The sequence below is a fragment of the Protopterus annectens genome, chromosome 7.part0 (genome assembly GCF_019279795.1).
Source record: "Protopterus annectens isolate FY-2018-M chromosome 7.part0, PAN1.0, whole genome shotgun sequence".
Classification (NCBI taxonomy): domain Eukaryota; kingdom Metazoa; phylum Chordata; order Ceratodontiformes; family Protopteridae; genus Protopterus; species Protopterus annectens.
The window spans coordinates 1675600606-1675622104 of record NC_056739.1 but is presented as its reverse complement, the minus strand read 5'-3'; the positions used below and the strand labels follow the sequence as shown (position 1 = coordinate 1675622104).

Below are 21499 nucleotides of genomic sequence, written 5' to 3'. Positions count from 1 at the left end.
GAGTAAGCTCAGAGCAACGTAGGGCATTGTTTCTCAGTTTTCAAATGTGGTAAAGTAGGATTTATAACTATCATTGACTTCAGTGGCCAGCCTAAGTCCATTGCTCCTTTAGTGGACCAGATATTGTTCTCCAGTTTTTTTGAAATGCTTTTGATATTGTCCTAGAGAAATAAGGCTTTTGGATTTACTAAATAATTTATTGAGTTTCTTTCTTTTGTTGTATAGTTTATTTATGGTGGTGTACCACCAGGGTGACTTGTTTTTGAATTTCCCACGATACCTTGTCCTGGTGGGGCCTGCTAGCTCTATGCATGTTCCTAAATGGGTATAGAATTCCATAGTGAAGCTTTCTTCTATATTAAGGTCAGAAGAAATGTAGTCATACACAGGTTGGATATTCTGATATCCTGTGGAATGAATTAAAGAGCATATGTTTAAACTAGGGGTGTCCAACCTTTTCAGTTGCAAGGGCCGCATTGAGTCAACAGAAATGGTCTGGGGGCAAACGGCAAGTGAGGACCAAAAAAAAAAAAAAAGAGAGAGAGAGAAAAGTGTCTAACGACTAACTAAAAAGCAAAAGACTCAAAAGACCCCAGGTATATGCCCACTGGCTGTATTATAGGTGAATTTGAACAATAAATAAATTAATAAATGCATAATATTTGCCCTAAAATTCAATATCTCATTCTAATTATTAAAAAACAGTTGTAATAGTTGCATAAACAGTTATTCTGTATCTAAAAATACCTAATGTTATAAGAAATAGAATAAGCAACTAAAATGCTACAAGAATAAGCTTTTATTTTAGGCAAAAAAGTTAAGTTTTATCCTTTGTACTGCTCACGGGTATGTGTCGCCCTGTAAAATCTGATGTTTGTACCAAAAATATCCCACTTTGGCCATTTGAAAAGGTGGCAACCCTAAGTTCAATATATTACAGTTCACAAAACTGGTTTGTTGAATATGTTAGTAGAGGCCATCAAATAAAAATGACTGAATGACATTAAGCCAGAGATGAAGCTGTTAAGAAAAGGAATAATCTATCAAGCAAAAAACTTTCTGCTCCCTCAAAGTTCACAAAGCAGAGCATAACAACTACTTCCTTCACACAAAGCTCATAGGGCAATTCAATAAAATAATCAGATGTGCTGTGCATTTACAATGGCCTGTGTTTCCAGCTTGGTACGAGTTGCAAAATGATGAAAATCTAGCCTAGCTAGCAGCCAAACAACCAACTTAAGTACAAGCATGAACCAAAATAATTTTCATTTAAAAGTGAACAAAACTATGCAGCAAATCAAGCACTGCAAAACATCCAGGACTGGTTTATTAAAAGTCTTCTGTAGATGCAGACATTTTATTCCGCTCATGCATTAACTTTTTCATGCGCTTTGAAAGCAGAGAGTTTCTCTTTCTAAAAATAAATTATCTATTCTACAGATTAGGTCAGCTTCTTAACATGTTTCTACTCTGCATTATTCACAGCGTATTGTGCGAAATTTCCAAAACCTTTATACTTGTACATACACCAATAGATTGGAATTTCAAAATCAGGGCCAGCAGTACTGTAAAAACTCTTACAAGCTTTTGTACTTATTATTATTACTTTTTCGAGTAAGCCTTTTCATGCTTACATATGGCAGAGGAATACCATAGTAATAATAGTACTCCCACCAATACCCTCTGAAAATAAATATATGCACTTTTACTGAAAAAGTGTTTCCCAATGACTAAGACAGCATACCCGATCATTCAGCCATTGTCCTCCAATCATAATCCAATCTTTAATTAATGTCTTTTTTGAAAAAAGAAAAAAAAAATCATTTTTACACATTTCACCATCAATACTACTGACATCTAAATCCACAAAATATTTACATTCCTAAGTCACTCATTCCCATATAATGGCTTTATTGCCAAAAGTACTGAGCCATGCTTGAAGCATGCAAACCAACAAACAAAAAGAATAAAATTACTTTTTGTTTTAAAATAAAATTTAGCTTTAGTTTACCTTGGTAAATTATTCCAATACACTACATGACTGAAATGCATCAGTGGTGTGTGCAGTATATTCTCTGGGCACTGTACAATGTCTCCAGTGTGCTAATGTGTCACTTTCAAGGTATATGACGTGCTATGCCTTTAAGTACAAGTAGACTGGGGTTGTGAGTAATGATTGTGAAGGTTTCTACACTTGTGAGAAAAGGCTTGAAGCAGAAATATCTGTATTTTTTAGTGTCTTGTATTCTGTGCTAATTGTTCCATCTTGCCACATTTGTTAGCAATTATTGTCTAGTGTAGATCTAACACAATACAAGTTGACCTAATGACAATGTATACCCCACTTGTCTCAGAAAAAAAGTATTTAGGACTGCCCCTAGACATGCCTTTCCTTCAGCAAATGCACTGACAAGACCATTACCAAAACACTGACCCAACACAACCTTTGTTTTATCTTGGACAACTCTCACATCTCCTGCTGAAATAATTATATTACGCAAATTGCAGCTTTCATCGTATTTGTTTGCAGAGCCCATTTCCAACATGGACACTTGAGAACAGCATTGCAAAAACAAATGACCAAATCCAGAGCTCTGTGAGACACCACTGATAATGCCCATTAAGACAGACAGGTAACCCCACATCCTGACTTGTCTGCATGTTTAAAATCTCCAATCTGTTAACTCCAGTAACCTGCAAAGCCTGGCTTAGCCAAAATGTGTTAATACCCAAACTGGAATAAGGACTACCTTAATCAATAACATTCCATTCTAGTGCAGAAATTGAAAAACTACAAATCGCATTCAGTGTAATATGCAGATCGATCTCCTCATTGACCAAAGAACCCACCAATGCCATGTGTTGGAACATTACACATGGCTACCACTCAGAGACAGAGCACCTTTTCTCTGTCTAATTTTCAAAATTCTCAGTCTAGGTCCAATATTAAGCATCCTTCAGTCAACTATAATTATAGAATAAGTACAAACTTCTATCACAGTATTATGTATTTGTCTCCTTAAAAAAGTCCAACTATTGTCTGATAATTTAAGAAAAATGTATCTTTTTTCCCTTTGTGCAGAATTTCATTTCTAGTCAGTATAATCAGTCAATAGTTTATTAAGTCTGCATAAGTGTCATATTATTTCCTACAGGAATTATTTTACTTTTCATTAGATTCTACAGTTCATTGCATTTTAAGTTTTTTTTCCCCTCAGAAATTATCTATCACTGTAAAACGTTTCTGGTCTTGTCTCATTCCACTCACTAGTAGTGTATCTGGAAATGCAGGTGTCTGCAAATCATAAATGAATCAAATAGCACAGAAACTATTGTCATACTAAGGGAGTACAATCCCTTGAGCACCAGCTCTGTTAATGTTAGTTACTTCAGATACAAATGACAGCAAACATGACACCACTGGCCAACATAGTGATCGGGTATGAATGACAGATTCCCTAATATGGACAAATTCTTTCTGCTTACAAAATAAACTAATGTATCCACTATTTGTACCTAAAACAAACAAAAACAAATAAAAGTCTGTTTACAATATGTCAAAGGCCACAAAACAGTGGCAGCTGCTAAACAAAAATATGCTGATGTCATCGCCTATGATTTTTTTTAAACTGACTCCCACACCCATGAAAGAATGTTAAATATGCTATTTATATTTGCAACAGAAAAGTTTTCGCAACTTTTACATGCTAAGATAAGAAAGAGAAAAAAGTCTTTGTATTTCTTAAGCGCAGGAACTAAAACATTTATACTACCTTAAATAATCTGTTAGCACAGTATTATTTATTTTGCTTTTGTACTTCCAGACAAATATTACTAGCATCACTTTAATCCTTATGCCTAAAAACTATATCCTGACCTCAAAATAAATTTCTGCTTAGCATATGACAAAAATATCTTTATTTACATTACAGATCACATCAGTTCATCTCTGTTTCTTATCCTTATCCTGTTAATTTACCTGTCCTAGAAAAAAAATCACCTCTTGAATTCACATAGGCTTACAATGAAGCAGATGCCTTCTAAGAATTCAGTCATTTACAAGACATTCATTCTAGAATAGCTTAGCTTACCTTTTACTGCTGTAGAACAGATGTTGTAGTAGTCAGTATAAATCCACTTTCATCGCCGCGATCTCACTCCTTCCTTCACCGCAAATGAATAAAACGACCGAACGGTGTTTTCGCGCATGCGCATACCAGCGGAAAGACGCTGGTATGAAAAAAACGTCAAAAAAAGAAAGTTGGTGCATGCGCAGAACAGCAGAAGTACGCGGACGTGTAAACACACGGAAAAAAAGTTACATTTCAATTAAATTTAAATTTAAGGGTCGCGGGCCGCATGGAAGAGCTCTGAGGGCCGCATGCGGCCCGCGGGCCGCGGGTTGGACACTCCTGGAACTTTAAACCATTCCCAATTGCTTACAGACCCAGATCTATATGTACATTACCCCCAAGGTTGCACTAAGTCAATGAAAGTACATTTAGAAAATGAGAACGTGTTTTGTAGTTTGCCAAAACTGGAATGCACTGAAATTCAGCTGCTGATTTTTAGCATGTGAGCAACTGGAGCACAACTATATGAAACAGAACTTCTTGGGCACAGCGTGTTTCTTCCTACAAAGATACATTCCTTGAGATTTGTTTTAATGCTGGTGAATTTTGCTTAGTCAATATTTTCATTGTAACAACTTCCAATAGTTAAATTTCTAAGTTAGCGGCAGTACACATTTGAAGTTCTTTGTCACTGTTACCAAAGAATCTGTAATTCCTTTAACAGTTCTTTGTTTTTCTCTGGTAAATATCCTCTGCTCATGACTTTGTTGTTTGTAGTTTCTTACCTGTTGTGTACGAATTTCAGTTTCAGATCATACTTATAAGTGACATCTGTTGTAATCACAAACATGTTTTGAACAACTTTTTCAGTATGCCTTGCAAAGGCATTTCTGTTTCTTCACAATATTCTTTACCTTGGACATTTTCATGGATTTTCTTATATCCATGTATTGCTAGTAATAGCTTTATGCATAACTGTTTTTTTGAATCTGTAAGTGGTTTTGTTCCATAAGCAGCTGATTTTTTTTCTTGAAAGATCCCCAAACCATTTAGAAAGTCATCTGCTTGCACCATAATTGACTTGTTCATTTCACAGAAGCTTGTGAAGCTTCTGTAACTAGCTTTGTAAGTATTCCAAAACCCTCTTCCTGTTAGTTAATAGCTGTATTCCCATGCTACATTATGCTCTAGATACTGCATATTTCTGCAAATCTCTGAAATGTTTCTTTATCTTTTGATCATGGTATTTATACGATAGCTAAGATTTTTCTAGGTCAGGTTTCATCCTGACATTGGAATATGCTACTTGTATTTCAGACTTGTTACTTTAATTTTTCCCACAAACAGATCATAGACCATGCTAACAACTCCTTCAAAGCCTTCAGTTAAGTCTACAACAATGGTTTGGAACACCTCTGGTGCCAAAGAAATACAGAATAAAAGACTAAGGAACCTGTACTTTCATTACGACACATTAAATACCCATAATTTAGAGCCTTACTCATCTAGTATTTCTGTTTCTTCACAATATTCGTTACCTTGGACATTTTCATGGATTTTCTTATATCCATGTATTGCTAGTAATAGCTTTATGCATAACTGTTTTTTTGAATCTGTAAGTGATTTTGTTCCATAAGCAGCCGATTTTTTTTCTTGAAAGATCCCCAAATCATTTAGAAAGTCATCTCCTTGCACCATGATTGACTTGTTCATTTCACAGAAGCTTGTGAAGCTTCTGTAACTAGCTTTGTAAGTATTCCAAAACCCTCTTCCTGTTAGTTAATAGCTGTATTTCCATGCTACATTATGCTCTAGATACTGCATATTTCTGCAAATCTCTGAAATGTTTCTTTATCTTTTGATCATGGTATTTATACGATAGCTAACATTTTTCTAGGTCAGGTTTCATCCTGACATTGGAATATGCTACTTGTATTTCAGACTTGTTACTTTAATTTTTCCCACAAACAGATCATAGACCATGCTAACAACTCCTTCAAAGCCTTCAGTTAAGTCTACAACAATGGTTTGGAACACCTCTGGTGCCAAAGAAATACAGAATAAAAGACTAAGGAACCTGTACTTTCATTACGACACATTAAATACCCATAATTTAGAGCCTTACTCATCTAGTATTTGTTTGTTTGCGTCTTTCTGCTTTTCCCGGTTAGGGGTCACCACAGCGGAACTCCGGTCCGCTAATGATTGACAGTTGATTTTTACGTACCGGCTTGCCAGGCCTGCCGCATAACCTTCAACGAAGGTGCGCCCATTCAAACATGTCTCCACGTAGAAGACGCTGTAGCTGAGAATCGAGCCGGACAGCGTCTTACTGTGAGGCGACAACGCTACCGCAGCACCACCACCGCGGGTCCTTACTCATTTACTATAATCTTCTAAAAACGATGGTTGGCATGTAATACTGAGAATAATCTTACACAGCATCTTACTGTGAGGCGACAACACTACCGCAGCGCCACCACCGTGGGTCCTTACTCATCTAGTATAATCTTCTAAAAACGATGGTTGGCATGTAATACTGAGAATAATCTTACACCTTCTTCGGTAGTTAATGCTGTCTTTTAATCACTTATTTCAGATCTTTTGAAATATTACAAATACAAATCTTGATTTTGTTTGCAATAGTGTCCATAATATTTGCCCACTCTTTTGGCATTTACTTCTTCTTACTAACATTAAAAGTCTCCTTTTTCTTTGGTTTCTGTTCAGCTTTATGCCTGAGTACAGCATTTAGTCTTCAGAAGTATAAATCATGGGCATAGCTTCAGGGTTTTATTTGTATAGAATATTTTTTGCACTCTTCCTAAGTCTATAAACAAATCAACATTAGTTGTGCTGGATATCATTGCTGTGGCAAGTGTGACTGACCTTGTACACATGCCGTCTGTTTTAACGCTGTGAGTTCCTTTTACCGTTTCTAAATTCTCACAAGGTTGATGACCCAAAACTATAAGAGCGTTCACTTCTTTAAGTGCAACAATTTGAAAAGAAGACTGAACCTTTTATTTTTATATTCACATATCAGCTGTTTCTGATTGAATGATGTCACCTAATGGCCACCGTAGATAAACAATGTGCTCACACAACTCTTTTCACATCTGTCTAGCCCTAACTATGTGAAAGTATTTTCTGGCACTTTATTACATTGTTTCCGTCTAGTTTAAATTCCACATTCTGTCCATTAAGTTTTGTGTTTTTTGACAACAGGTTTCCTGTTTCAATGTCTCTGCAGTGTCAGAATTCACAGTATAAAGTCTTTTCACTTCAGCATTTCCAGCAAGCACTTCATTTTTATGTTTTTGTTCAACAAACAATCAAGTGTTTGAACTCACTTGGTTTTGCTTGAACATATAAAAATATCTCCTTCTCATTCAGATTTTACCAGCTTGACTAAATGCAGGACAAGTCTGCATGCCATTCATACTGCAGTCTTAAAATGATGCAGGCACCTCCATCATGAACACTTACTTGGAATTACTCTTACAACATGCCTTCTGTTTCTCATTTTTGCTTCTTTTTAGCTTACATTTGATTTTACACATTTTCTTTTCATCAGTTTATTTTGACTCTGCAATGGTGGTTTCACTTGCTGTGTACACATAATTAGTTTTTGATAAGGTCATGTGTGTTTGCCTAAAAAAACTACCTTTTGTCATAATTTGTGATACCAGAAATAATTCTGTCTGTTGTTAAAGAATCATAACGCTCACCAAATTTACAATTTTTTGTCTCTCTTCTTTAGCTCAGTAAAATAGGCATCTATAATATCAGCAAAACCTTGTATTCTTATAAAGAACTAATTGTAGAAAATGACAAAGTATTTTTAATTAATGTCGTTTTCTTTACCTACATTTTTATTATTGTTATTTTTAGGAAATGTAAGTGTTAAATATATGTATGGCTTCTTCCATAGTAACATATGGTACTCTACCTCATCATACTTTTCAACTAATCTACTTGCGGTGAGAAATAAATATCCAAATTTCAAGTTTATAGCTCCCAAACAAATTCACACGTAATATAAGAAATCTATATGGATGTAGTTGATCCATATTTTCAATGAAAATTATATTGTGTAGTTTAAACGTAGAAGCTCTTGACAGTAAATGTAATTATTCTCCTCTTCAAATATATTTCTTCAGTTTTGGCAGAGTTCAACACTGTATGACACAATGGCTTATTGGGTGGCTTTGAGCTGATTTCCACAAGAGATTTTATTCCAGCTAATTTCTCTTGAAATTCTGTGTAACACATTATATGCTAATCACTAGTTAGCTTCTTGCTTTTTAAAGAGTAATACACTATATTTAGTATAGTATGGAAACAAAGCACCATAGAAGGCTGTCAGATCTAACAGCTATAGAAGTTCCACAAGCTGGGAGGAACTGTAATTAATAAGGCATAATAAAGTTCAAGTAAGAGACATACACGTTTCATACTGGTTATCCTACAGTTCTCACATAAATGCATCACTCACAAGGTTGACCTAAATAATGCAACTGTGTCCTAGTTTAAGTAGTTTTTGTTTCTCCATTCAGTTTTAACTTTGGTCACAATTATTTATTCCATATTAGTTATGAGTTTTTCACCTCCTCAAAGGTCTTTTCCCTGTTTTGCTTTGCGTGATGTAATGTCAGTGTTCAGCGATTACTCTGTGATCACTGTTGTCTCTGTAAAGATTGAAACAGCAGTACAAGTATGGATTGCTCTTTCACCAAGTAAGTGTGATCGTAGAGTTAGCATATGTATTTAAGGGGGAGCCAGGGGACAAATTCCCCCCACACTGGGAGTATAAGTAGGATTGCCCGTTGTAATACTTAGTTTTCAGTATTTTGCTTTTTCTCATTTGTGTTGCATGGTGATTTTTTTTTTCATTTTTATTATCTTATTGTTTGCTTTGTACAGTGCTGTGTTGATCATTTTAGGCACAGATGTCATGCAGTTAACATATTAATGAACATGTTTAAGCATGTTTTTCCTGTGAAGGATTAGTGTATCAATCATGTAATCTTGTTTGAAGAGCTGATATTGCAACTCACTGTGATGTACGGATGAAATGAGCAAAGTTTCACATTGCTCAGTATAGTGGCAGTGTTTATTAGGAGGGGGTGGCCTATATAAGTATGATAGTGTGGGTGAGAATACACTAGGAGGAAGATAGTAGCAGAAACTATGTTTGTGTGCCCAGTGTTATCGGGCAGGAGTATGTGACCCTATAGAGACAGTGGACAGCTGCACCTATTTCGAAGCACATAAGGCTAATTAAAGTTATAAGTACTTCTGTATGAAAAAGGCAGCAAAATGTAAGGAACACAGTATCACTATAACCACAGCTCAGGAGGATGAGCTGAAGATGCACAGGCTGCAGCACCCCCCCTCCATATGCTGGGGACATTAAGCAGGTAAATGTTCATGTCTTCCGTGAAGAGGAAGGACTGTGATATCACAAGATTCCCTTAAAGTCACCATCCAGATGTATAGCACCACTAGGACATCTGTAGAAGGGAAGCTATGTCTACCTGCAAAATTGGAAGTTCTCAGATCATAAGAAAACTGAGGAAAAACAGTGTCCCATCTTGTCCAAAATATACTCTGCATTGTTAGCACAGTGGGGTCTGTATTACCTAATCAAAACGGCTAAACATCGAACTCCGTTTCATCGACCCCCTAAACATCGAACTACCATTTATGTGAACAGCCAATTCAGCAGTATTTTTTCTACAGAAAAAATCGCTTGGCCAACCAGAAACAACACACCACTTCAAACATTTGCAAAGTGGGGGGGCTTCACCCCCCCCCACCTAACTAAATATACCAACTCCAAGATCGCACTACAGTGGGGAAAAGGGCAAATGCACGATGATGGCCAAATGATTTTTTTCCCTAGGGAAAAAATCACTGAATTGGCCATTCGCATAAATGTTAGTTCGATGTTTAGGGGTCGATGAAATGGTGATCGATGTTTAGCCATTTTGATTAGGTAATACAGACCCACACAATGATGGCCAGGGATGTAATACTACAACAGGGACATTTTCTACTCTAAATCATGACTGTCAGTGACGGCAGGACAACACGTACAGTACTCTTTGCAGATATCAACCTACAGGCCTTTTCATCTTCTCCAATGATGTTATTGGGTGGAGCATTTTCCTACTCAGATGACCCTGTTCAAGCGCATGTTCATAATACACAATCATCTGGGTACAACATCAGGAAGCTGGTAAATACCACTTGAGTAAGAAGATCCAAGCTGAAGCTGAAACCCCCATTGGGTTTTGAGTGGGCAGCATACAATGATGCCAGAAGAACATTCCTTGATGCCTTTCTCTGAGATGGTTTACTATGTGTCACCCAAATCATTTTGTGCACTGCTACAGCCTTCAGTTAAAGTATGAAATGTCTTTGGACTTACATCTGGAGGTGAAGCAATTAGTAGCACTTGCATTCCACCCTGTAGGTGATATTTCATATGCATTCTAGATACTAAATGAGACCAGATCTTGATGTATCCTTGGCTTTCTTCTACTGGTTTGAACAGAATTATGTATTCTGTCATTGGCAGAGGTACCGCATTCATATATCCTAGAATTTTAAACCTTTGTGGCCTGGGACAATTACTGCCTTGACAATGAAATAATTTCGAATTTGGTTAGCTCCAGTACTGATCACTGATATTCCCACTTGGTTAAAGAGCCAGCAAGGGAAGGCAATGTCCTTGATGTTGTTTGGATCAAGAATGATTTAGTAACTAGTTGTAGGATTGAATATGGACTTACAGGTTCTAATCAATTATGTGTTTCTGGAAAGTTGAAAAATTAATAATTGAGTTGGTTTGAAGCATAATTCTCCAACACTGAAATATTATCAAGAAGATTACTCAGCTGAAAATATTGAACTTGAAAATTGGAATTGACAAGTAGCTTTGAAAGATAAAAAAAACTTGAGGCTTGCTGGTACATTTGTATGGATGTATTTTCTCTTATTAATTGATGTGGACTAATAACACCAGTTATATAAAGATGTGTAAAGAATGGTGGACTGGAAAACTCAATAGGCCAGAGAGAAAAGTGAAAGCACATTGGCAGAGATTTAAGTTATTTCATAATAATATAAACAGAAAAAAAATATAAGAAAATTAAAAATAGATTTAGATGTTTGCCAAGATCTACTAGAAGAAAATATGAATATAAATTAGCAACCTACACCACTGATTACAAACAAAGCTCTCGTTAGGTACCTAAGGAGTTGTAGGGTGGATTCTCTGTCAATTATTAGTGCTTTCAAGGATGTTCTAGTATTCACATCTCGGTTGGTGGAAGTATTTGCAGATAAGATTTCTTCCTTGTCAGATAACAGTTCTACTTCTTCTAATTTTGATTTGAACAACTACACTTGTTCCTGTTTGATTATAAATCAGGATCTAGTGGTTTCTGCACTAAGTACAGTTAAACCATACCCAATACCTGGCCCTGATGGGCTATGCAGTTATTTTATTTTTGTCTAAAATTTCTAAAGGACTATTATCTTGTCTGTGGTGGTTATATCACTGTGGTTTACAGGAGAGGCTTGTTCATGGATAAAAAACAGCAGTCGTATTTCCTCTTTTCAAAGATGGTAAAATGTATACATTATGTAGCTGTCACCCTTTTAGACTTATTGTTGGCAAATGTTTTGAACTAAGTTTATGCTCCTTGAAAAAATAAGAGCTGTGTTCAACCCTGAATGTTTTTCAGCGTGGGTTTATTCAAGGTAGATATTATCTGACTAACCAATACAGCCTTATTTAAACTTGGAATAAATCAATATATAATAAATTGGGTTGTTAGATGGCTGTCTGAGAGAACACTTAAGGTGATAATTGAAGATAATAGTTCTAAAGAAAGGAAGGTTGCAACAGAGGTCCCTCATGATTCTGTCCTTGGTCTGTTGGTATTTGATTTGTTTATGTTTGACTTGTACCTCAAAATAAGATTCAAGTCAGCAAGTTTGCAGATGATACTAAAATTGGGTTGATTATAGGTTCATAGGTGTGTACTATCCTAACGGCCCTGGAGCCTATATAAGCTTAGCCCAAGAAGATTCCCTGGCATCATGCCACCCAAAGTTAGTTCCCAGTGCCCCTGTCAAGCAAGGCCACTGAAGTGGTCCCTGGGGTGAACTTCCTATTGCCCATCCACTCGTCAAGATTTCTCTTAAAGAGGGCCAGTGAAGTGCACTGCTTGACGTGAATGGGAAGTTTGTTCCAGATTATGGGAAGTCTCTGGGTTAGGAACCTGTCCCTCCAGCATGTTCTGTTTATTGTGGTAATGAGGTTTAGGTCCCTGGAGTGTGTGGCATGGAGGGATTGGGATTTCTTTAGGTGTATCATATCTAGCAGCTCTGGGTCAGATATGGCTATGTAGGTCAAGCAGAGATCGCCACTAAGTAGGTGATAAGAGACAGAGTATAGCTGGAGTTTTTTGAGTCTGTCCATATAGGGCATGTGTCTAAGGCCTAAGATCCTCTTAGTGAGATATTTTTTCTGGCCTTTCCAGTTGCTGTAGGTGTCTAGTAAGGTATATATCAAATGGGGCATTGTATTCTATAATAGGTCTAATAAGAGACGAGTAGAGAGGGATTATGACCTCTTTCTTCCTGGATGAGATGTGCCACATACAAGGACTTTCTGACTACAGTGGCAATGTGGTTATCAAAGGAGAGGTTGCTGTCATCCTGTGTCCCCAGGTCTCTTATCACACTTTCAGTGTTTAGTGGACTACTGCCTATGTGGTAGTTCATGGGCACAGCATTTTTCCCAAAGGGAATGACAATGCACTTTTTGGCATTGAGCTTAAGGCCATGGTTCTGGCACCAGTCACTGGTGTCAGTGAGGCCTTTTTGTAGAATGTCTACATCAGTTGGAGAATCAGTAATGGCTCCCAGTTTGCAATCGTCTGCGAACTTGGTTAGCCAGAGTCCCTTTGTGTTGGCTTAAACTTCAGAGAAGTATATGCCAAATAGGAGAGGACCTAGGTCCGATCCATGTGGGACACCACTTGTAACTGGTCGGTAGTCAGATTTGGTATAAGCTACTTTCGCAGTGTGGGTTCTATCAGTGAGCCAGTTGGCAACGCATCTTATGACATAGGGGTTTATGCCTAGTTTAGTGAGTCTATCTATGATTCCTGAGTGAGGGATGGTGTTGAAGGCCTTGGCAAGATCTAGATAGGCTGTGTGAACTACCTTGCCTTCCCACAGCTCTGGTGACAGACTCGAAGAAGTCTATCAGGTTGAGCAGGCATGATCTACCTTTCACAAACCCAAACTGCATGGGGTACAGAGTTTGGAGATTCCCTATGTCCTTATTTATAAGGTCCAAGATGATGCACTCCATAGCCTTACATATCAGACTTGTCAGGCTAATGGGATGGTAGTTCCCAGGGTCTGTAGTCGCTTTCCCTTTGTGGAGTGGGATGACCATAGCAGTGTGCCATTCAGTAGGAACAAAGCTGAAATGAGACTGTGATTGAACAGGGTACTCAGGTGTGGTGCCAGTTCACTTTGTAATTCATGTAGAACAGAGGCAAGGATATTATCAGGTCCCAAGGAAGCCATATTCTTGGCTATGGATAGTGTGGTTTTTACTTGTGTAGCCGTGATAATAGGGACTTGGGATTCCTCAGGTATTGTGATAGGCCCTTTAGGGGGTGAAAGGGGGGTAAAGTTCGCACTGAACCTGTTGGCCAAAATGTTGGCAATATCAGTTGGTTCTGTATATGTATTGCCATTGTTCTGTAACTCAGAGCAGATCTGAGTATTGCCATGTAGATTCTTGACATAACTATAGAATGCCTTGTGGTTGTCTTTAGAATCTGCAGCAGCAGCAGTTTTGTTTTCGTAGCTAGCTTTAGAGGATTTGATGATGGATCTCAATTTTCTGCTGAGACTGACAGGGGAGTTTTTCCAGTCTTGGGACTTCACCCTTTTCTGCAACAGTTTTTTTTTCCTTCTGTTGTAGAGTTTGTTTATGATCGGAGACCACCAGATTGGCTTCCTTTTTTTGGAGGAGAGCGTCTTGGTTCTCTTTGGTATGGCCAGTTCCATGCACTTGTGTATGTGCTCATACAGTGCATTGGTGTATGATTCAGCAGTCATCCACCTATTTTCCATTTGCATGGGTGTCGTGAAGTTAGCCACCTCCATTTTTAAAGTCCAAAATTGGCTTTGAAGAAGTTTTTTACAGTGGTTTCGTATATGGGGGGGGGGGGGGGGGTGAGGGTGGGATGTGGATATCCATGGTGATTAACTTGTCGTCAGATCTGACCAGGGAGGAGTTGATTACTGGTGTAGAGCAACAGTTGCCCATGTTAATAATGACCAGGACAAGGATGTCTCTACCCCTGGTGGGGGTAAGACTGAGTTGGTCCAGGTTGTTGGAATTAATGAATTCCAGAAAACATTGAGCAAATGTGTTGGTACATGAGTAATTTTCCCAGTTAATGGAGGGGTAGTTAAAGTCTCCCAGTATAAGGGTATAGGGTTGTACCCGAATATTTTCCAGTGTGCTTAGGAATGTGGAATGGGAGTCTTGGGACATGGTGGGGGATCTGTAGCAGGTTACAACCTGGATTGCAGTTTTGCCCAGTGTTAGTTGTACCTGAAGTATCTCTGATGTGTTATGTTGATCTACTAGTCTGGAGGTGTGCATATCCTTTATGAATATGGAGAAACCACTGCCTTTAGTGCTTTGGTCCAGGTTTAGGAGCTGAAAGGTGTGGTATGAATTATAGCCCGGTAGTGCTGGGGTGCTCTCCGGAGCCTTGAACCAGGTCTCGGTCACTGCACAGATGTCGATGTAATCCATTTTAAGGGGTGCTTTGAGCAAGTTCATTTTGTGATTTAGACTTCTAGCGTTGAGTAGCATAAACCTCAGATTTCTTTTGCTTGTAGGTGTTATGGTGGTAATTTTGTCTTCAGGACATTGTCTAAAAAAGGCACTCTAGGGGAGGCAAGAGCCTTGGCCAGTATCCAGAATCCCTGGGGTGACAGGGTGCAGGCTATCTCTGGCGAAGCATTGAGGCCTGTCGATCAGGTCATCCCAGGCAGACAGATACTGAATGCCCTTAGAATGACGCTAGAAACTTAACCAATTGTTGAAATCAGTCATTTTCTGCTTGTACTGTGGTATAATTCTGGGTGACGGTAGGATGCTACTCAGAGCTAGGGTCATACCTGCCTGGGCTACAAGATCTGAGAGCTCATCTATGTCTCTTTTTATGTAGTCCAGGGAGGTATGTCTCAGGTCATTCACACCAACATGGACAATAACAGAGTCATATTTGTACCTGTTGTGGAGTGACCTAAGTGTGTGCATTATGTGGCGGATCCTGGCACCTGACAGGCAGCTGACTGTAACTTTCTCCTTATCCAACCTAGTGAGTGGGACATCAGTGTGCCTTACTATTGAGTCTGGCTTGTGCTGGGATGTGGTGGTTGTTTGTGTTTCTGCCTCAGAGGTCTTTGTTGTTTGAGTAGATTTTTGTTGAGAGTCTCCACAAAAGTAGGTGTGTGTTTTGTGTTACTATGTGAGGGTTGTGGTGTTGTATGTTCTGGAGAGCTATGTGTTGAATGTGGTGTGGTGCAGCTGTTAACCTTCTCCTCTTGGCTTGCTGATCCAGTCTTGTCTGGAGAGTGCTTGGCTTCCACTTTGGCTATATATGTGCATCTCTCACAAGTCATAGTGTTGGGAGGTAAGAGGAGAGGGTTTTCTGTGTATATGAGGCAGTTGCTTCATTGCCTCAGGCTGCCCAAGTTCACCAGTTGACAGAAGAAAGCACAGGGAACTGACCTTTAGACATGCCTGGATATGAGCTCAATGTATTACATACTGAAGCCTTTTACAGGAAAAATGTCACTCAAAGTGTCTGAGTCTATACAGAGCACTGCCAAACACTTGAGGGGAAACTAATACGTAGACCCTGAAAATTTAAAGATGAAGTATTTAGGCAGCTATTTTGAAGTTAGCCTGGCTACTACTAATGCTGGTCTCAGCTCAGCTTCATTTTGTTGAGATACAATACTCCTTTGCTTCTTCTCTCACCAGAAGTAAAATGTTAGCACCAATCTCAAGAAGAGAAGCAGGCAATGGCCTGTTTGGTGATCCACAGTCTTGTCCCAGATGATGCAAGGGTCTGCAGGCTTGTAGCCTTTTTCTGGTAGATGCCTCAAATAGCAACCAGACCAGTCAGGTACATTAAGCACAGCCACTCACTTTCCAACCAGAAAGAGTCAGGAATCAATGCACTCTGCTCCTACTCTCACCAGGATCAGAATATAAGCACAGATTCCAAGTTGTCACCTATAAAGCAGTTATTAAGCTTTCTGGTGATCAGCAGTCTCCAGGAAATAATGTAACTGCACTCCTTCTCTCACCAGGAGAAAACAGAAGCACTAATCTCAAGATGACTACTGAGAGGCAGAATGTGGGCTCTCCAATAACTGGTGATCTTGCAATAGATGCTTAAAGGTAAGATGAAAAAAATGGTTTATCCTAAACACTGCAGTGTGCACTAGAGGAGTTAGTTGTGAAAGTAGGTAACTTAAGTTTTACCTGTCTAAAAAGTTAAGTTTTAGTGGAGAGTCACTATTTTTAAAACAGCAAGATAGATTGAAAGGGGTGGTCACTTTTTTATTGTGGTACTATATACATATATATATATATATATATATATATATATATATATATATATATATATATATGCACACACATGCATCTTCTGTCTGCGAGCAGATGCTTATCTTGATAGCTAAGCACCTTTTGTTGGTTTTGAATATTTTATTACTTTATTAAGTATAATCTTTAGATCTAACATTAAGGACTGTCTTTAATGTATTGTTGATTGAGTTCATTGTATTCATTAATCTTATTTTTGCAAATTTTCAGAATTTCTATCACTCTTGCAATATACATATGCGTTTTCAGATGCATCTATAACATCAAACTCTGGGTGCAAAAGTATTCAGGTTGTTTATGCAACTCATGCAGTTTAAAGGTTGATCTGCCTTTTACCGGTGAAAGTTTTGTGTGTTCATTGCCTAACCCATTTAAGTATCTTTGTGGCTGATTACCAGCCAAGTCACATGTCAGCATGGTCTTTACCCTCTTGGGGGAAATATGACTTGAAGTGCTGTTCCAAGTATTAGTGTTTTAATCTTGCCACATGACATTGAAAGGAGAACGCCACTGTTTTCCTGATAACTCCAAAAATGGTAGCCATATGAGAGCTTTTTATATGTGGAACAACATGAATAAGGGTGCATGCACTGATCTGAACATTTTCACAAAAACAGATCTTCAGAGGCTATTGAGTAATGTAGCTCTCCTGCAGATGTGCCCATGTTTAACTGGCCACTCAGCCCATTTAGGTACTGATCTAGTTTCTGACTAGAACTCAATCCCATACCACTCCTCTACCTCATCTGAAGGTGTCTGGGATCATGTGAGGTGCACCCAGGGATGTCACAATTGATAGGGTCCTCTAGGTTTCTCTTTACAAGGATCTTTGTGTACAGGAACAGACCATTTCATTGAGTACTGTTTTAAGTCATTGGTGGGCCCAGTGTAGATTCCTCAATGGTACATGACACCTTCAGGTGGTGTGTGATTCTGTGCATATCCTTTCCTCATTACTTGCCATGCATGAGTTGCATATTCAACCTTTCATGACACTATGTAAGTCTGCAACTCCAGCTAGTGTGAAAGACAAGAGTCTGTCCTTCATCCTACTCAAGCCCCTTTGTGGAGTCAGAGAATTTGAGGTCTTTGTTACTGAGATGGACAGCATGATGAGTTCATTTCCCCTACTTGCTCCCTTTAGACAGGCTCTCAGAGTTATGAGGGGCAGTTTGGCATCACCTCAAGCCCCTATTTCATCCTCTTAGAAATGCCTAGAGGCATTCTTGAGAAAGCCTGCAGAGCCCTGGAACATCCCCGCTGTAAATCTAATGAGCTCAAGGTCATATCCCTATGGAGCATGTCATTAAGGATGATGTCAGAAAGCCTGGAGGTACCTGATTCTGCTTCTTCAGCACTAGTAAAGTGAGTACTATCTGTAAACCTTCACTTAAATGGGTAGAGCCCCTTGTTATGCATGTTTATTCTGACTGGTTTGCTTCCTCTTTAATCCTTGTAGTTTGGTATAGATTTTAGTGACCACAACATATTGCCACTTGTCAGAGTGCAAAACTTCACATGGTTGTAAAAAGAGAGCACTTCAGTTTTATTGACATTAGGATGTAGGATCTTTAGCTATTCATCTCACCTGTTCAAGTTTCAGTCACTCTTGGGAGTTTGGTGCTGAAAAAGCTTGAGGATCTTTCGAGTTTGGGTTCAAGGTAGAGCTTTTTGAGATTTTGATGACTACTTTCAAGGTGCGCTTCCATGTAGGCTTCTGTAACTTCAGCATGACTGTCACTGTCCACCCTTAAAAAGGAGGTCAGAAATAACATCTTGGAAAATCTTTCAAGGAGGAGGTGTGGTTGCTGTTTGTTCCCAGAGCACAGGATCTGGTCAGCAGTCTCATTAGGAAGAAATAGGCCCTGTAGAGGGCCTGTATGGTTTCTTTCCCTCAGCTGTTGTTTCTTTGTTTAGCCTAGCCTACCTCAGAAATGGGAGAAGCTTTCTCATTGCCTGAGGAAGGTGCACACTTTTCTATGACCAGGAATCTTTGAATATAGAAGATGCAGAAGTGTTATCTAGTCCTGCCTCTCTTGTGCTAAGTTGCCTAAGAGGATTACTCCATCGTCTCCTCCAAAGTAGTCTTCATTTTAGCAAGGGACTATCGCTGGGGTCATTTCATTTCTGTGATCTCATTCTGGTTTGAAGAACCATCAGGTCAGTAAGTATCTGTTCCCTACATCCTAGAGATTTTACAGAAAAACAAATATCTGGTGGTGGACCATCCCATTTCAGTGGTGTTCTTAGGACAAGTCCAGATGGTACTACCGATGAAGCTCATAAACACTGTACCGGTATCGGAACAGGATTTGGGATTTTACTGTTGATTCTTCCTGCTCCTGAAGGAGATGGAGAATTTCTGTTCCATTACGGAGCTTATCAGTTTCAAGCAGCACATCCATTGTATGCCATTTTTAATGGTCAGACTTATGGTGATCATGTCTTTGCTGTTGCAGGGCACATCATTAATACTACTAAATATAATGCACACCATTTGACACATTGACATTTAAGAGCCAAAGAAGGGCATCTGGTTCACATTGAGTAGACATTCACAGCCAGTACAAAGTTTGGGCTTTCCTCATTATTTGTAATCTTCACCAAGATATTGACCATGGTTCCTACAGTCCTAAAAGAATAGAATGTCCTGGTGTTCTCATAGCTAGATTACTGGGTCTTAGTAGCGCTATATTGAGTCCCTGCAGGATTGGCCTTGCTGTGAGTGCTGCTTCTGTTGCAGTCCTTAGGGATAAGTGCAAACTGAAAAGAGTCCTCACTAATTCCTGCTTAGATTATGATTTTATTAGCAAAAAAGTGATCACTGTTCACTGATATTTATTCCTGCCATTAGGGAAGGTTAAAGATGCCATGTCCTTTCCTTGATGACTCGATGAGGGTACAGCACAGGGTCCTGTCTCTGTCTCTGCTGTACCTTCTAAGTCTTATGGCTGCCATAACATTCATGGTACTATTTGCATACCTGAGGATGCAGGTATTATAATGGTCTGTGGGGTGTCACTGGCTTCAGAGACACTACACCATCACAGACGTGCTTTTGATGATAGATCCCTATTACCAGTTATATAGAAGCAGACAGACCCATTAGGCTTCTGATGGCTTTTCCTTTCATTTAGCCAAATCCACAGATTCTGATGATGAATGTTTCGTTTGAGAGATGTGGAACTCACCTACGCTACCACATATGTTTAACTCCTATAGTTTTAGTCTTTGCAATATTAATGTTATATCCAGAGAGTCTCCCAAAGTCTTCAAAGAAATGAAACAAACACAGGATATCCTAATCCATGATGGTAAGGTTTACAGAGAAGTTATCAGTGTATGACATTTTACAGTCATGACCCACAAACTTTCATTCTTTAACATGGGAATTTCTAAGTAACAACACAAGTAGTTGTAGATATAAATCAAATAAGAAAGGGGATATAGCTTATCTCTTTTTGAGTAGTAGGTTCTGTTCTAGATTCAACTAAAAGCTGTACCAGAGCAGGTCTTTCACTTAGGATTCCCTATTTCTTTCCCTTTGCCTATACTCTGATAAATCTCTGATAGGGAGGGCAGTCTGTAGCCTGCAGTCTAAATGTCTTCTTGGCCTCTTCCCATTCTGTTACTTTTCCCTCTGTAGTTATTTGCTGCTAATACTTTGGCCTCCTTAACAGTTTTCTCCAGTAAATTCTGTCCCCCTCTTGCCTATTCTCTGTACCCCTAATCACAGTCATTCCTATCGGCAAAATCTCCTTTCTCTGTTCTTATGTTGGCTTAGTTCTTAGAATACTTTCTGCTACTTTAAAAATATAGTATTCTGTATGGCTATTGCTATTCTCCTTATGGATCTGCTTCCAAAATCCCACTCTGATTTATTGTTGAATTCTCCCCCTGCTTATCATCCCTTTCCACTTTGAATTATAGCTTTCTGCTTGTGTTATGTACAGCAGCCTTAATTTTGTAGCTTTAAAATATCCCTTCAGATCAGGTAATCCTAAACCATCTTGTTCTGTTGGAACAATCAACTTATCCCACTTGACCCTGACCCTCATCCCCTCCCAGATACCTTCATCTCTTTATTAATTATTATCCACAGCTTTTCCTGTGGTTGAAAAAAACATACCTGACCTGCATATAAAATGAAAGCGACCAAAACATTTTCACTGCTTGTGTCTTGCTGTCTATATCCATGAACAAGAACTTCCAGTTTCTTAGTTTTTGTATTATCTTTTCTTTAGTCACCTCTGACTTATTGTTGCTGAATCCTTTTTATCGCATACTCGTAAGTGCTTCATTTTATCATGTCACCATAAATACAGGTATTGTTGAACCAACTTATGTGTAACTACACAGTTTATAGCTATAGCTTAGCCTTTGTTTTCTCTTCATTGATTTTATATTCTGAAAAGACTTGTCTCAGAATTTTCCACGATACTGAGATGTCCTCTTCTGGTTTTATCAGGTTCAAGATAATATTGTCTGCAAATAAAGTCAACTTTTCTTGATTACCATGTCAGTTATATCCTTGAGTTTCTGAGTCCCTTATTTTCTTTGCCAGTGACTCTAAATATGATGCAAATAACAAAGGAGAAAGAGGACATCCCTGCCTAGTTCTTCTGTTCAGACAGAACTTATCAGAGAAGAACCCTCCCTCTTTAATTTTTGCCCAGGATCCCTCATATAT

General features: G+C 38.6%; 1 protein-coding gene across 1 annotated transcript in view; it reads left to right on the top strand.

The window, feature by feature from the left end:
• ACY1 (aminoacylase 1) overlaps positions 1-21499 on the top strand; it is a 1669107-nt gene that overhangs the window by 838223 nt on the left and 809385 nt on the right. The gene's annotated exons all lie outside the window — the stretch shown is intronic.